General features: G+C 31.0%; 1 protein-coding gene across 1 annotated transcript in view; it reads right to left on the bottom strand.

Annotated features, from left to right (window-relative positions):
- The window catches only part of LOC134725529 (uncharacterized), a 61,281-nt gene that overhangs the window by 34,340 nt on the left and 8,869 nt on the right, over positions 1-18,072 (bottom strand). The gene's annotated exons all lie outside the window — the stretch shown is intronic.

Here is an 18,072-nt window from a genome sequence, read left to right on the forward strand (position 1 = left end):
ATACAAGATCAATAGAGATACATATCCATACCGAATTTCAGACTAATGAGCTTAGCGTTAAAGTCTTATGATTCATGTAATATGATGTAATATGCAGAATCAATCAGCGCTCGACATGATAGAAATAACCTAAACTACTTTTATTATTTGATGAACTGATTTTAAGAATAAAACAGAATTTCAACAAGGCTTTATTTACACATTTTATTAAGTATTGTAAGCCAATCAAAAACCATGTTGAAAGGATGAGCATTCTAGAAGGCCTTTTCTTATTTCTAAGTGATAAAGAAATATTATTTAACTTTTTATGTTCCTTGAAATTTTGTGTCATGCTATATTTATCTCTATTATAACAAAACCTCGTTTTGAGAAGAGACCAATTTCAATGAGCCGCAACTCCTCTAAAATCAGACAAAGTTGGAAATATTTAGAAGTATAATTGTAGTGTTTTGCACTTCCTTAATTTGTCTTTGAAATAAAAAAAAAAGTGGTATGAGACCTTTTAGTAATTTTAGTATATACTAAGTGGCCAAACATTGGGAGAATGATGTTGCACATATAGAAGATTTCTCAAGAATAGACATATTTACACTTGTATGCAAATTTGTCCGCCATTACGTAAAATCACACAGGTTCCCGTAAACTTTGACATCATAATTTAAAATATTTGACATCACAATTTAAAATTGATTGTTGCTTGACGTCAAAAGGTGATTTGGAGACAATCTCAGGTCATTCAGAGGCAAGATACAGCTAAATACCAAAAGTGTAAAGATGTTTATAAATACAACATAACAGACATATCTTTAAAAATACAAAATAGCATACACCTACATACAAATTTATACATCAAGGTAGTTGACTTTTACCTAATTTTCTTGTTTTTATAAACTTAAATGATGAAGAGGGTTTATAAATACATTATACAAGAAAGGAAGTAAGATAATAAAATTTATTAAGTATGCCTTTAACAGCTATTATACACTGACAATACTACTGTAAACGTCTTACTCAGAGAACTCAATTTAGGTTAATTACTGTAATGATTGGTCCCCTGTTGGACAAAAGTGGTTACAGTTATTGAATAATTATAAAACACTTTCAGACTCTTTTCACATAATAAAAGTAAATTACATTTTCTACTAAAAATCCAATACTTATCAACAATCCAGAAATTCAGCCTTTTGTATTTGTTTATTTCACCAAGACTTTCTTCAAAGTCGTAGTGGGAAAATAATTAATTTCTAAACAATAATGGCAAAATTGTATGTGTAATGGACCTTAATGTTGTTGATATCTAATTAACTTATTTTCATATTGTATAATACTGAATTTTGATGGAAAAATAGAGAAAATATATTGAATCTATATTCTTTTTTAGATCCCCAACAAAGAAGTTATTGTGTTTCATCCGCTCTCCTAGGAGACTTTATACTGTAAAATAACGTCAATTTCAACCTACTTCCTGGAAAAATCTATGATCAACTTCATTTCGGAAGCAAGCTGATTATACAAAATGTTTATTTATGAACCAACACTGTATACAGCTGACTAAATTTTCACCAAATCTGATATTTTAAGAAGAACTTTTTGTCTATTGTTTTATGGGTTCACTTGGTCGATGTTTTAGATAGAAGCAAAATAGAAATGAAAACTGAAATGGGAAATATGCCATGAAACAAAAGGCAGACAGAAAACAGTCAATTCAGCGAAATGGATGCCACACTAAATTCCAAAACGTATAAAGAAAGCAAATTTAAAGAAAACTGAAGAAATTATAATCATTGCATTTAAAATTATTGTAGACACAGAATTGAACTTAATTCAACTTAGTGCATCAAAAGTGAAGATTCCAAATAGACAGTCGAAAATAAATTGACAACGCCATGGCAAACAAGAAAAAAGATCAAATAACCAGCAACAGAACAAAACACAACATTGAAAAACTTAAGAAATGAGCAACACTAACTGGGGTGGTTTTAGCTGCCCTGGAATCTACTGCAGGAAGTTTGTAAAATTCAAATATTAACAGAATATTTGCCTATATGAAACAGAAAGGTAGAAATATTTGTTTACTTTTTCTCTCTGAATTATGGATTATAATACAGCTTATATCTATTAAAATATGACTTGTGGATTTATTTTTTAAATCTCTTATTGTACCAAAACTGTGATAAATCTAGTATGTTTCCAAATATATCTACTGGGTAATATAATAACACCAAAATCGTGGAAGATCCTGATGTTTTAAAGGGTGAGATTTTATCTGATGACATTTTATTAATACTATTGGGATAAAATTTAATCTGACTTATGTATTCTATAAATCTATTTAATGTTTCATTTATCAAAATGTAACACAATGCAACCCCAGTACAATTTAATATAATGGACTCTTCCTCATATTACATGTTTTTTTGTCAGCTGTCTTTAATATTAGATTGTATAATTTCATATAAAATGTAAATCAACCTGATGTATCACAAAAGCTATTTAAATCCCTAAGACCTTGAATTTATAGATCAGAAGCGTTTGTATAGATATTTACTAGTCCTATCTTTCTTGATGTGTTTGTCTTTTAAGAAATCTGTGCCGATTCTGATTGCAGACCTTTGACAGTCTCTTTTAATATTACTTTCACATTATTTTTAAATTCAGATAGTTTAGAAATAGACATACTAGTAAAAAAAATGATTACCATGGATTCATTATTATTTACAGAGGAACTTGTCTCAGAAAAAAAATCCTATATACTTTAATATAAAGTAAAAAAAAAAGTGCCTGTGATTATTTATGTGATATAATTTTTTGCGTATTTCATGCATAAAGGTGATCCCAAAATTTCAAGATTCAACAAAGAACACTTAGATCAATTATAATACAAAAGGTGTAAGCCCATTGCCTATATGACAACTCTCAACCAGAGACAACTGTTGTTGAATTTAACTACCACAACCATCAGCAAAACTCATATCACATATTAAAAGCAATAAAAAGCCATGAAATGACTTAAATGAATTACACATGTACATATCTAGCATCCTGACAGAAAAAAAAAACCTTGTGGCTTTTATTCATTTAAAAGAGGTAAAAATTCTACCATAAACACAAAGGATTAAGTTAGTTATCATACATCTACTTGTGTTTATTCAATTGAAAAGAAAAAAAATGTGGGATGAAAAATTTAATGGAGGATTACCCCCAGTTTTTGGTGGGATTCGTGTAGCTTAGTCTTTAGATTTCTATGTTGTGTCTTGTGTTCTATTATTTGTTTGTTTGTCTTCTTCTTGTTTAGCCATGTTGGTGTCAGTTTATTTTTATCTATGAGTTTGACTGTTGCTTTGCATCTTTTGACCACGCTCCTTTAATGAACTATGGTGTGGCAGAATGCATGCATATCACTGAGCTGCAGCTGCTTCTTCTCTCAGATATTATCAACCAATTTTCAGAGAAATCAAAATTCACTTCATCATTGTCAGAATTTCTCTGTCAACAATTTTTTCTCACATTAAAATCAATAATCCTAAAGTTTTAATATTGTGTACAACTACAATTATGTATGCATAACCAAACACAAACAGATAATTAAATCTAACACAAGTTCAGGAATTACAAATTTCAAAGACACTTGTCTGAATACCAAAATATAATTAGGCCTCTCCTGAGTATGTTCAAATTACAAAAAAATTATGCAATTTTTGGGAATAACCTAAAAGAATACACATGAAAAATATGAATGGCTTTTCTCCTTATTAAAACATCAGAATTGAAAATATTTAGCACTTTGCTAAATTTTATATTCCAATTTCAATTTTTTCTCCTACAATGTCACATATCTATGTGCATTTGTTTCCTCTTTAAAAGTGTTTAGTGTTGATCTTATGATGTTAGATTATTGCTGAATAAAGTGTTTTGTTGACTCCTGTTAAAGCATGTTTTGTTGTCAGTGTACCAATGTTTTGTTAGACTCTTGTCAAAGCATGTTTTGTTGTCAATGGTACACAATGTTTTGTTGGACTCCTGTTAAAGCATGTTTTGTTGTCAATGGTACACGATGTTTTGTTGGACTCTTGTCAAAGCATGTTTTGTTGTCAATGGAACACAATGTTTTGTTGGACTCTAGTTAAAGCATGTTTTGTTGTCAATGGTACACAATGTTTTGTTGGACTCCTGTTAAAGCATGTTTTGTTGTCAATGGTACACAATGTTTTGTTGGACTCCCGTTTAAGCATGTTTTGTTGTCAATGGTACACAATGTTTTGTTGGACTCCTGTTAAAGCATGTTTTGTTGTCAATTGTACACAATGTTTTGTTGGAATCTTGTTAAAGCATGTTTTGTTGTCAATGGTACACAATGTTTTGTTGGACTCTTGTTAAAGCATGCTTTGTTGTCAATGGTACACAATGTTTTGTTGGACTCTTGTTAAAGCATGTTTTGTTGTCAATGGTACACAATGTTTTGTTGGACTCTTGTTAAAGCATCACATATTCAATTTATAATTGTTTTGTTGTTTGTATCATCAATGTTACAAAGTGGTTTATACCTTATCTTTTGTCAATCATTTCCCTAGGTAGATATTATACATTGATCTTAGGTAGATATTATACATTGATCTTACACAATTCATCTACTAGGTGTCTTTTTTTTTTTAATTTTATTGGCATTTTTGTTATTGGAAACAATCAGACTATTGAATTCAAAGGTAAAACTGATAAAAAAAAATCTAAAAAAAACCACTTTAATTTTCTATTATCAGCTTACTTTTGTTATCAATCTCTTCAAAAAGAATAAATTTTGTAAAAAATGATCAGGGGGACTGATTTACTCAAAGAAAAGTGTAAACATCTACCAATTTGGAGAATAAAATCAGAGACAAATGATTCTGACAGAATAATGAACTATTTCTACTTCAATCAATGCTATGGTTTTTACACTCAATACTTTGGGTTTTTTGCTTAAGATAAAACTAATTAGTAAGTGGTTGGTGAAAACAGAATAATATTTAATGTCCATATAAAGTAATGTTCAGGTGAAACATAGGTCAATTGTTAGTTTCATTTTCCATCAGAGTCATTATTTGAGGTTATCTGATTCAAAAGGTTTTTAGGTATATTCAGATATTAATTTTTATGTGTAAAAGAAAAATTAAATCAGAGGGCAGAAAATTTATACTTTTCATTAAGTATTTTAACCAGATAACAAGGACTGATGCCATTACAGTGTGCATCATAAATTTCTTAATACCCAAAAGGAAGCTGGTTATGCATGGTACTTGTTGGTACTAAGCTAGATTTGTAAGATTGCAAAATTTGTCCTTGGTGATACTGTATATTTTAACTTGGTTGCACAAATAAATTATATGAACTTACAAGGCAAACAAAGCCTCTAATATTCCATAGATCTCCACAGAGATTCCCTAATCAATAAACATGGAACAATAAATGAAATATTAACCATGATAATGCTTGGAATTCTCAGATGATTTATTCACTTCAGCAATTTTATACAGCTTGGTAAAAGCATTGTTTTAATGCTACATCTGACAGTCTGTCAGTTTTAATATCTCATATTATCCACGAGAACAATGAAACAAAGGACTATTTGATTCATTTTAATGCTGATAAACAAAGTTTGGAAAATGGTATCTACATGGATTGAAGGATTCTATAATATAACAGTAAAATAACAAAAATATCAAACTGCAATAGAAATTTAAAGCGAAGTGTCCTTTAAATAATTTGTAAACATTTACTGATTTCTATTCTTCTTAAAACTTGAATGAAAGTGATGTAGCTTGTCTTTATACTTAATATAAAAAAGAAGATGTGGTATGATTGCCAATGAGACAACTATCCACAAAAGACCAAAATGACACAAACATTAACAATTATAGGTCACTGTACGGCCTTCAACAATGAGCAAAGCCCATACCCCATATAGTTGCTTATCAATAATTAAGAATAAAAGGAAATGTTTCGTTTACGTCTATGAGACAGCATCTCAATGAAACCCATGTTGCACATTTTAAGAATACATGGCTGTTCCATAGAAAAAAAATGAAGTCCAGGATTAATTCTAGGTCACCTGGGGCAGTGCATGCATCAAATATAATACCAGTTATGTATATAAATTTTCTGAACTGACATTTTGAGATTTATATTTAGAAATATGGTTGTATTAACTACAATTCACATGACAGATTAAGTATGAAAGTTATTTTTTTTAAATGTGACAATTACAGAAGAATTAAATATGAGTAAACACACTGAAATTTCACCTTCTGTAAAATTTGAATAGTAAACTGACACCTAGCTATCAGATGCATATGGAATTCAAATATTGATATGAACCTATTTATAAAGATAGGATTAACCACCTGAGTTCCTCGTCAAATGCGGAAATAACAAGAAATTATTTGAATCATGCTACATAGCTAACCCTATCTATTTGGGTGAGTTTATTATTAATTTTCCAGAATTGAAAATTATTCCCAATTCAAATAATTCCTTCCTTAAGTTTACATAGTTTACATATACTTCTATCAAGATTTGCATATCATCAAACAAAAAGAGTATTATTAACCTAAAATCTACGCAAAATCCTGAATGTTTTCTTAACCAATAGAGCATGAAAATGATGCTGTATTAAATGAATGCCATAAGATAAATTCATTGTTGCTTGTTTATTTTCAAAAGCTACTTCACCTTCATATTACAGGATAAGAACCACATATGATATACTTTTTAGGTTTAAACCACATATGCTATACTTTTTAGGATTAAACCACATATGATATACTTTTAAGAGTGAAACCACATGTGATATACTTTTCATGAAACCACATATGAATTACTTTTCATGATGAAAACATACTTTTTTGCTATATTTTTCAAGATGAAACCATATATGCTATAATTTTCAGGATGAAACCATATATGGCATACTTTTTAGGATGAAACCACATATGCTATACTTTTTAGATTTGAACCTCATATGATATACTTTTTAGAATGAAACCACATATGATATACATTTTAGGTTTAAACCACATATGATATACTTTTAGGACAAAACCACATATGATATACTTTTTAGGATGAAACCAAATATGATATACTTTTTAGGTTTAAACCATATATGATATACTTTTCAGGGTGAAACCACATATGATATACTTTTCCTGAAACCACATATGAATTACTTTTCATGATGAAAACATACTTTTTTGCTATATTTTTCAAGATGAAACCATATATGCTAGAATTTTCAGGATGAAACCATATATGGCATACTTTTTAGGATGAAACCAAATATGCTATACTTTTTAGGATGAAACCACATATGATATACTTTTCATGAAACCACATATGAATTACTTTTCATGATGAAAACATACTTTTTTGCTATATTTTTCAAGATGAAACCATATATGCTAGAATTTTCAGGATGAAACCATTTATGGCATACTTTTCAGGATGAAACCAAATATGCTATACTTTTTAGGATGAAAGCAAATATGCTATACTTTTTAGGATGAAACCAAATATGCTATACTTTTTAGGATGAAAGCACATATGATATACTTTTTAGGTTTAAACCATATATGAAATACTTTATAGGGTGGAACCACATATGATATACTTTTCATGATGAAACCATAATTTTTTGCTATATTTTTCAAAATGAAACCACTTAAGCTATAATTTTCAGGATGCATATGATATACTTTTTAAGATGAAACCACATATGCTATACTTTTTAGGTTTAAACCATATATGATATACTTTTCAGGGTGAAACCAGATATGATATACTTTTCATGAAACCACATATGAATTACTTTTCATGATGAAACCACAAAGATATACTTTTCAAGATGAAACCACATGTAACATACTTTCTAGAAGAAAGCCACAAACCATATACTGTTATCCTGTCACCCATAGTTACTGATGAAAACACTTGATCCAGAAAGCTAAATCTACCTTATAAAAAGGACAAGGTCAGAAGATAACGATTGGCTGATAATATAATGCCTCATCATAAATAACTTCCATACAAATTTTGTTTAATCTAAGTGAAAGAGGGAATAAGATCAATAAATATTGTCAATTATGAAAGCTGTTAGAAAAGTGATATCTAATAACACAAGTATCTGAGATGGCTTTCATTACATATAAATTTATGAACCCTATTGAAAGTTACCAAAACAGCTTTTTTCTTTTGAAAAACAATTATAAATAGCAAAAAGAACAGCTGAGAATCACTTTTAATTAGTCTTTCAAAGTTAAGAAATAATTGTAATGCTCTGCTGTACCCAGATTACTTTTGTAAGTTAATATTCTGTAGGTGACAAAATACAAAAAGATTTATTCTTGTCAGGCAAGAACCAAACATTCTTTATTACATAAAAATTGTATTCTCCATAGGAAAATTTAATTCCCATTACACAGGACATCCTTATTATTACCCATTATGGATGACATTTCTACGCCATTGTAATCCATCATGGCTATTTGTGAACTATTTAGAGATCACAGGCAGGAAAACTACATCAAGATCAGAATGAAACAACAAAAATAATGGAGCTGATAATCATCAGGAACAATACCAACAGATATGTCACACAACTGAAATGGCATTCAAAACTTTCCACAAATAGGACATTTCAGCCCACATAACATTGTCTATTATTTCATTTCTACTAGTACACTAAGGTGTTTTACCATCTCTACCATAAAGCCCAGATGTTTCACTACAACATTTAGATTTTCTTCTTAGAGTTACTGGTAAGAAGAGAAGTAATGTTAAAACTGAACTGCTAAATATAACAGCATAACATACAATTATAAAACAGGGCAACTTTAATAATGAAATCTGGTTTCATATTGTAGTTGTATTTTGCCTTAAACCACTGTTATTAAATACTAGCTTCAATTCTTGTTTTAGAATTACTAGAAGATGAACAAACAAAAGTAATCTATGATTAAAAAGGCTGTCAACTGATGTCAGAAAACCAGGAAATTCAGTATGAGTAGTTCTCAAAATATTATTTGGTAAAATGACTGTGAAATGTTTTGAACCCAAGTCAATGAAGCAAATAATGTAGGTAACATTGACCCACTTTAAGCTAGCTGAACACCTTTACTCCAGTATGCCTCAACTTTCTAGCTTCCATTTTCTTATTATGCACAGTCTTTCAAATATATAAATGAACTTGTAGTAATTTCAAATTCAACAATGTAGTAAATGTAGGTCACAGTGACATACTTTAGCTTGAATTCAAACCAACCTTCTAGAATGCATCCATACATGTATTATATATACATAACATTGAGAATGGAAATGGGGAATTGTGTCAAAGAGACAACAACAAGATCATAAAGCAGACAACAGCTGAAGGCCACAATTGATCTTCAATACAGCGAGAAACTTCCGCACTTGGAGGAGTCCTTCAGCTGGCCCCTAAACAAATATGTTACAAGTTCAGTGATAATTAGAATAATGACTAAATAAGAATATTTGTTTTCTTGTTTGAATTGTTTTACATTGTCTTATCGGGGCCTTTTATAGCTGACTATTCGGTATGGGCTTTGCTCATTGTTGAAGGTCGTATGGTGACCTATAGTTGTTAATGTCTGTGTCATTTTGGTCTTTGGTGGATAGTTGTCTCATTTGCAATCATACCACATCTTCTTTTTTATATTATTGTAAAACTTTACCAAAGTCAATGAAATTGAAAATGTTGGTTACAGAAAACTTATTTTTTTGCATGGACATTGACATTTAGATGGACCTTAAATTGCAGACCGGAGTTATGTACAAATCTTTCTATATCCACTTTTGTTTTACTAAGTAAAAAAAATAAAACAAACAGACATCTCATCATAGATTGATTTGAAACATATCATAGGAGATATAATGAGACAGGCCTCATCAACAAAAAAATACTTGATCAAATAAAATGCTCTCACAGAGAATCATTAATCAATAACGTATAACACATTTACTGGAGAATTAGTCAAATTTGTCTTCCAGAGTTTATAGAGTTTGTTACTCAGAAAGTGTATCAGTACTAGATCATCTGTATTAAGAGATACATCTATCGTCCTAAGGAAATGTTGACATACAAAACCCCCAAAAGATAAGACCATCTTGAGTCAGACTTCGTAAAAAATCACTCCCTCTTACAGGCAGTGAATTTAATCCTCCCATTTCAACTTTTTAAAATAGAGGTGAAAATACCAAAGGAACTCAAAAGTCTAAAATAAAGTGACAACAATGTGATAAAAAAACCTTAGTTTACAAAACACCTTAGAAAACTAAAGACTAAGCAACATAAACCATTTTATATGATGAAAAATGTCTATAACCAGTTTTCTAATATATAAAACAGTTCTCTTTTTGATTTCTTCATCAACACTGATGCTGACATTAAGTGATAAAGCCCAAAAGGAAAGTCTGTTGGTATGGTATCTATAATATTATACAAATAATCTGTGCACTTGTTTAGACGTTTGTCTTCAATTATACAAATTGATATGTTATAACATTAGTAACAGATCTAAATGCAATAACATTCTGATTATAAGATTTTCTCATCATGAAAGGATGAAGTGAAGAAGATGTTCATCAGCCAGACATTCAATTATATTCAGAACAAGAGAATGTCTATGTGTTATGAATGAAAACACAAATTTGTATTAATTCAACAAAAGCTGGATTTTTAACACGCAAACTCATAAAGTAACAGTCCAAGAGAAGTCATTTTATATTATTTCTTCTCCAATCATTGCCTTTCCTTCTAATCTTTAAAAACACAAGGTTTAAATAATGTTGTATTAGGTTACACTTTCAGAGACTTGGCTTTCACCTAGCTCTGAATCAAGTCAAAAACCCCAATAAATAAATTGATCACTTGATTGGTGTTTTACCTTACTTTTAGCACTATCAGTGGAGGATCCAGGGGGAGCATTCCAGAGGGTTGGAACCCCTTTTTTGGGGGGGCAATCAATGCATTTGAATTGGGACCTATGGTTGGAACCCCCTTTTTTGGGGGGTGATCAATGCATTTGAATCGGGACCTATGGTTGGAACACCACCCCCCCTCTTTATCCTAGGTTGGGAACTCCCCCTTTTTAAAATTGCTGGATCCGCCCCTGACTATTGGCTATTTCATAGAAGTCAGATTTTATAAGTGGAAGATGCTTGGAGTTCCTTGAGAGAACCACTGACCTCAAGTAGGAAAGCTGACAATCATTGAATGCCATATACACCTGCCATGTGCAGGATACAGACTCATACCCGTAGCCAGGGGGGATTCGGGGGGTTCGGACGAACCCCCCCTTGAAAACTAATAAGCACTGTTAAAGTCGATGTTCTGTTCGAATTGTGACAGGTAAAGTCGAGTTTGTGAGTCAAACGAACCCCCCTTTGGAAATTCCTGGCTACGGGCCTGAGACTTACAATCTCAGTGTTGACAAGATCGAGTTACAGTTGGACTGCATAGACCACTTTGCCACTTAGGCCCTCAATTAATAAAAACTTTAATATTGTCTACAAAAGAAATATATAGTTCTTCTAAGAGATAGGGGCAAAAGTATTCAGCTTACTGTAAAGGATGATTGGAGGTTCCCAGTGAAATAAAGATCAGAAAGAGATATCATACACAGGGTTGTCAATATTCCATCAATATCCTTCTTTTATTACACCATCTTTTTTCACCAATCAATAGTACACAAAAGATATTCTGTCAGATATGCTAATATATTCCATCAAGGAACCACAATGTTCAGTCCTATTAACGTTTCAAGCAGAAAGAAATGAATTAACTTAAAAGATAGAGAAAAGATCTACAAAAAAACATCAATATAATGTTTACTTAGCTAAACAAAGGCTTCAGATTTAATTTAAAAAATAGAATTAATACAGCATACTTTCTTCAATCTCAAACATGTCAAGAAGTTAAATGACCAAATAAATCAAATTTTTTCCATCAATAAAAATCTGTCCGATTTAAGCTTAGATGCTTGGTAAACTGAAAGAGAAAAATTACAGCCTTTAAAAAAGCATTCATCAAACAAAAGAAAATTCTACTATTTAAGACAAGAGAGTTAAAAATGTCATTGGCTGTCTGGACTTAAGCATAGGCTGTCAATAGCAATTCATGAGTTAGTTCGTTGTTAGGACTTCAATATAAGCTGACAGTATTTCATGAATGAGTAGGCTGTCTGGACTTCAAAAAGGCTGTTGATAGTATTTGATGAGTATGATGGCTCTCTTTGACTTCAAAATATGATGACAACAGCATTTCATGAGGAGTTTGTGTGTCAGGGCTTCAATAGCAATCCAAGAATGAGTTCAATGGATGTCTAGACTTCAGTATGTGCTGTAAAAAGTATTTCTAGGGTAAACAGCATTTTTAATGTTATGTTTGGGTATCAGTACTAGACTATAAGCTGACAGCATTTTATAAGTAATTTGGCTATTTGGACTTCAATATGGCAATATAAGAAGGAGTTCGATGTCTTAACTTCAATATAGCATATGATATCAATAGCAGTTCATGAATGAGTAGCATGTCTACTGACTTCAGTTATGGCTGCCAATAGCAATCCATGAAGGAAGTGGTTGTCTAGATTTCAATATATTCTATGCTATCAAAAACAATCCACGAAGGGGTATGCTGTCAATAACAATACATGAATGAGTTGGTTGTCTATACTTAAATCATAGGCTGTCAATCAGTAGCAAGTTAATGACTTGGTTGTCTAGACTTCAATTTAGGCTTTCAGTAACAAATTAGTGAGTTGGTTGTCTATACTTCAATTTAGGCTGTCAGTAACAAATTAGTGAGTTGGTTGTCTAGACTTCAATTTAGGCTGTCAGTAACAAATTAGTGAGTTGGTTGTCTAGACTTCAATTTAGGCTGTCAGTAGCAAATTAATGTGCTGGTTGTCTAGACTTCAATTTAGGCTGTCAGTAGCAAATTAATGAGTTGGTTGTCTAGACTTCAATTTAGGCTGTCAGTAACAAATTAGTGAGTTGGTTGTCTAGACTTCAATTTAGGCTGTCAGTAGCAAATTAGTTAGTTGGTTGTCTAGACTTCAATTTAGGCTGTCAATAGCAAATTAATGAGTTGGTTGTCTAGACTTCAATTTAGGCTATCAGAAGCAAATTAGTGAGTTGGTTGTCTAGACTTCAATTTAGGCTGTCAGTAGCAAATTAATGTGCTGGTTGTCTAGACTTCAATTTAGGCTGTCAGTAGCAAATTAATGAGTTGGTTGTCTAGACTTCAATTTAGGCTGTCAGTAGCAAGTTAGTAAGTTGGTTGTCTAGACTTTAATTTAGGCTGTCAGTAGCAAATTAATGAGTTGGTTGTCTAGACTTCAATTTAGGCTGTCAGTAGCAAATTAATGTGCTGGTTGTCTAGACTTCAATTTAGGCTGTCAGTAGCAAATTAATGAGTTGGTTGTCTAGACTTCAATTTAGGCTGTCAGTAGCAAGTTAGTAAGTTGGTTGTCTAGACTTTAATTTAGGCTGTCAGTAGCAAATTAATGAGATGATTGTCTATACTTAAATAGGCTGTCAGTAGCAAATTAGTGAGTTGGTTGTCTAGACTTCAATTTAGGTTGTCAGTAGCAAATTAATGAGTTGATTGTCTATACTTAAATAGGCTGTCAGTAGCAAATTAGTAAGTTGGTTGTCTAGACTTTTAATTCAGGCTGTGACAATAGAAATTAAAATGTGAACACAGAATATTGAAGATACAGGGCAGTTTTCTGACAGTATTTGTTCATATGTACAAAAGTCATTTAAGATATTCCCTCAGTAAGAGTTGTGGTGTATACCATTCTTAGACAACTGCTTACTGTCTTTTTTCTCCCATTAAACTGTTTTAGCTAAGGACATTTGAACCTGTCAAAAACTTCATCATTGCAATTTTCGGTCTTGCTCTTATTCTGTTGATGCTATAAGTTGTGTATGATGAATTATTTACACAGAATGCCATAAAATGAAATGCCAATATATTGAAACATTTCAAAATCCTGATTATTTTTGGTCTTTTTGAAATACTATATAATTGACATTTCATCATGCTCTTTATTACAGTTAAATTTATTTCATTTCTTTTACAAGTTCAGTTGTAATGTTTTGTTGGACATTCAACCTGTAGATATTACTCAAAATCCAAATGTCAAATCCCTGTAATATTTCTTCACAGAATGCTGAAGTTCTTTCATATGGTGAGCAATTTCCGATATTAATGCTGAACAAACAATTACTATAATGAATGTTATCATTATGTTATAAATGCCAAGCAATCGATTGTAAATGAATCATATTATATATCTACTAAAATTGTTGAAAAATAATGACTCAAAATAACATGTATGCTAACAAATTGTATTTTTTTTAAAGACACTTATTTCTTTCTAGATTTCAAAGAACTTTTCATTCTAAGAAGACAACCATTTTGTAGCAACTTCAAAAATCTACATCAATGAGTAGCATGAATAAATATCTAAAGATTCATATGGATCACAATATGGAAAACCTTTATGGAGACTATAGATGTACAGACAGTAATCTTAACCAGAAAATAGATCCATAGACTCATCTATATACCCAAGCCAAAGAACCATGAAATATGAGTCATGTGACTAAATGATGAGACTTTCCAAGATGTCTCTTCAATCTGTGTATCTAATATTTCTGAAATTCTGTGAACACAAGCTAACACCTAAATACCTGCCAAAGATAACCAATAATCTCTAAAAAAATTTATTAATCCTAACCATAACTGTACTGCTGTTGTAAGTGAGATTAAAAAGTATCCTTAAGGGAGCTACCATTTGATTTTTATGGGGGGGCTAGGATGAAAAATTTTGTCCTGCATTTTTTTTAGTTGTAATCTCTGTCCTGCCTTTTTATTTTTCTCTCTATCCGGTCCTGCTTTTTTTTTTTTTTTTAGTTTATCCTGACTTTTTTTACATTAATTGTTATCCTGACTTTTTTTTTGCAAGTGTCTCATCCTAACTTTTTTTTTACTCAAAACTCCTCTCCTGCCTATTTTTTTCAAATTTCATCCTAGCCCCCCCCATAAAAATCAAATGGTAGCTCCCTAAAATCTTAAAGCATGTAAACGTAGCAGACTACAAACCAATCAATTCTTGAACCTACATGTATAGAATTGCATCAGTTTAACATCTGATCATTTATTTACATGGTAGTATAATAGGATGATAAATATCTATATGTAGACAGTCTCCGTGTATTGGCTATCTATTAATGTCATATCTATAACTGTAGTCGGGAGATAAACTAAGTAAATGGAAACCGTTTATGCTTTACTTTGGAATCTGAAATGATGACCAATGTAACATCAGGAAGCAGTTACCATAAAAAGCGAGGAAATAAATTTCCGACCAGCTTCCCATTTTGTAATACATTATTCTTTAACAGCTTAACTTCAGGATGAACTCAGCTGATTAGAACAAATTTTCTGTGGTCAATATTCTAAGAGATAAAACTATGGTATCCTTTATAAATACAAAAACAGGCATATATTGATTAAATTTTATACTTTTATGGAAAATTTAATTAAATTCTCTTCTGCAAGAGATCATCTGAAACTGATAGGTATGAGCAACTGAAATAACATTCAAAAACTATTCTTTGGAACTCAATTGATAAAAAAAATTTAACCTGAAGCAGGACAGACAGATGAATGGATGGATGACGTACAATGAGACGCAGAGACAGCAACATAATGCCCCTAAGTTGGGCATATAAAGCAAATATTTAAATAAAGAAGCAGAGCATAATTTAAATATTCAATGCAAATAAATAAAGAACTTCCTTTTAGCAACTTATATGTAAATGAATGAGATACATATTATGTATGTACTTTTATGGCAGATTGCTATGTTCAGTGACTTAACCATTACTGTGTCCAAAATTGAAAACAGGATTTAAAATATAATTTACATATAAATATTATATGTGCTATAGACAATGAATAATCTCCCTTTATGCAAGTTCACATATACATGTACATGTATTTAAGGGACAACATCAAAAGTTCAATTTATGATAAAAAACTTAATTCACATAGTTTTTTCACTGACCCCAAATAACTTAATTTGGGAAAAATTGATATATGTAAAATCGATTTTGGATTAACAAAACTTGCAGCAATTTTACCCCCCCCCCCCCAAAAAAAATAAATAAATATTTGATTTAAGTTTTTTATCCTACATCGATCTTTTGATGTGGTCCCTAACTTTGATTGATTTCAGAACAGTTTTGTAGGGTTCTTATAACTACTCAATTTTTAAACAAATACATAAGAGATTTTTTCCACCAGAAATAAGATAACAGATGTATTTATATTTATTTTGCCAATTTCTATCTGATGCTGCTCATATGTTGAAGTACTGAATAGCAATAGTGTTTGCTCTGTAATATGTGCATATTTTATAGTAATTTTGGGGCCCTTTATAGCTTGTTATTCGGTGTGAGCCAAGGCTCCATGTTGAAAGCCGTACATTGACCTATAATGGTTTACTTTTTTAAAATTGTTATTTGGATGGAGAGTTGTCTCATTGGCCCTCACACCACATCTTCCTATATCTATGAATTGTTCACTTCAAATTAATATCCTAGTACTCTTCTTTTGTTCATTGTGACAATTAGTCTGTGTCTGAAACTTGACAATAGAAAAAAACCTGGCATAATGACTTAATAAACACCATGTTATATAAATCAGGTTTAGGCATCAATTTCCTATTCCTAACCATAAAGATAAACTACCAATTATATCTATCATAAACTGCTATTAGCAATGATTATATGTCTTCCTTTTGTAGGAACAACTTCCACAAGAAAAAAGGTATAATCAGAGAATATACAACCCATATTTAACACTAGTCACCAGAAAAAGATAAGATTCATGAAATTTGTTGATTAAAATTACTATCTGTGAATAGTATGTCAGTATTTCCTAGACATCTTCCTGAACAAAGACTAGCTGTGAAAAAAAAGAAAATCATCTTTAGCAGCAGATGGAGACTACATCCATAATTTCACTTATTGCAAAAGAAATGAAACCTTTCCACAGAATCATTTCCTCTTTGTCAAGGTATTTATTTTTTTTTGCAAGTCAACCTGTCCCATTGCAATAACACAGTAAATAGATATGAGAAATGAATTACTTTATATAACATGTAGCCAGCTACACATCTGGTCTTTATGAACTTTGCCTCATTATGAAAGAATGGAAATATGGGGTAAATGTCAATAAGATGTGCAGCAACCAAATGACCAAATGACATGTTGAGCAATAGACAGATGCCAATACAATGTCCAGCTAGAAATTGCACAGGGTTTAAGCACACTATAGTTTATCAGCAATTAAGATAGCCCAAGATAACTGAATAATATTCAGCTGATTAATTGGTTTCATATTAGTATCATTTGAATGTGGATTGAAACAAAAGGTTGCAAGGGTTGTCATGCTAAGCACCCTCCCACACACACACACACACATTTATAATTCAAATTACAGTAAAACAAGCAGAATATGTTGACAGATCATCCTTATAAGTGCTTGCACATTACAAGAAATCAGGGTTAATCTGCTGACCAAATATGAAGTCATTTGATACAGCAGAACCTGCGAAAAAGTAAAAACAAAACATTTTGCAGATGAAAAGATTGACAAGTTGATTGCAATATAGCACCCAAACCTAGAGTGGTGGTATAACTATTCTTTAACTTTTGTTGTGTAACAGCAAAATGGAAAATTTTTAAAATGTTGGAAAACAATATGCAATAGATTTTATAGCAAATCTTCAACTAAAAAAATCTTCATCTGGAAATTTCACACTTTAAGGTTTGAAAAGATTCTAAGACAGCTATTGATAATTTACAATCTGCCAATTTTTTGTATTCAAAATGACAATATGAAAGATAATTTATAGATGATAATTGATCAGTTGGCTGATACTTGCTAAATCTTAATTAAAACTGATCAAGCTGAGGGAAACATCATAAACTATGGTAATGACA

Source organism: Mytilus trossulus, chromosome 7 (assembly GCF_036588685.1).
Source record: "Mytilus trossulus isolate FHL-02 chromosome 7, PNRI_Mtr1.1.1.hap1, whole genome shotgun sequence".
In the NCBI taxonomy this organism is placed as follows: Eukaryota; Metazoa; Mollusca; class Bivalvia; order Mytilida; family Mytilidae; genus Mytilus; species Mytilus trossulus.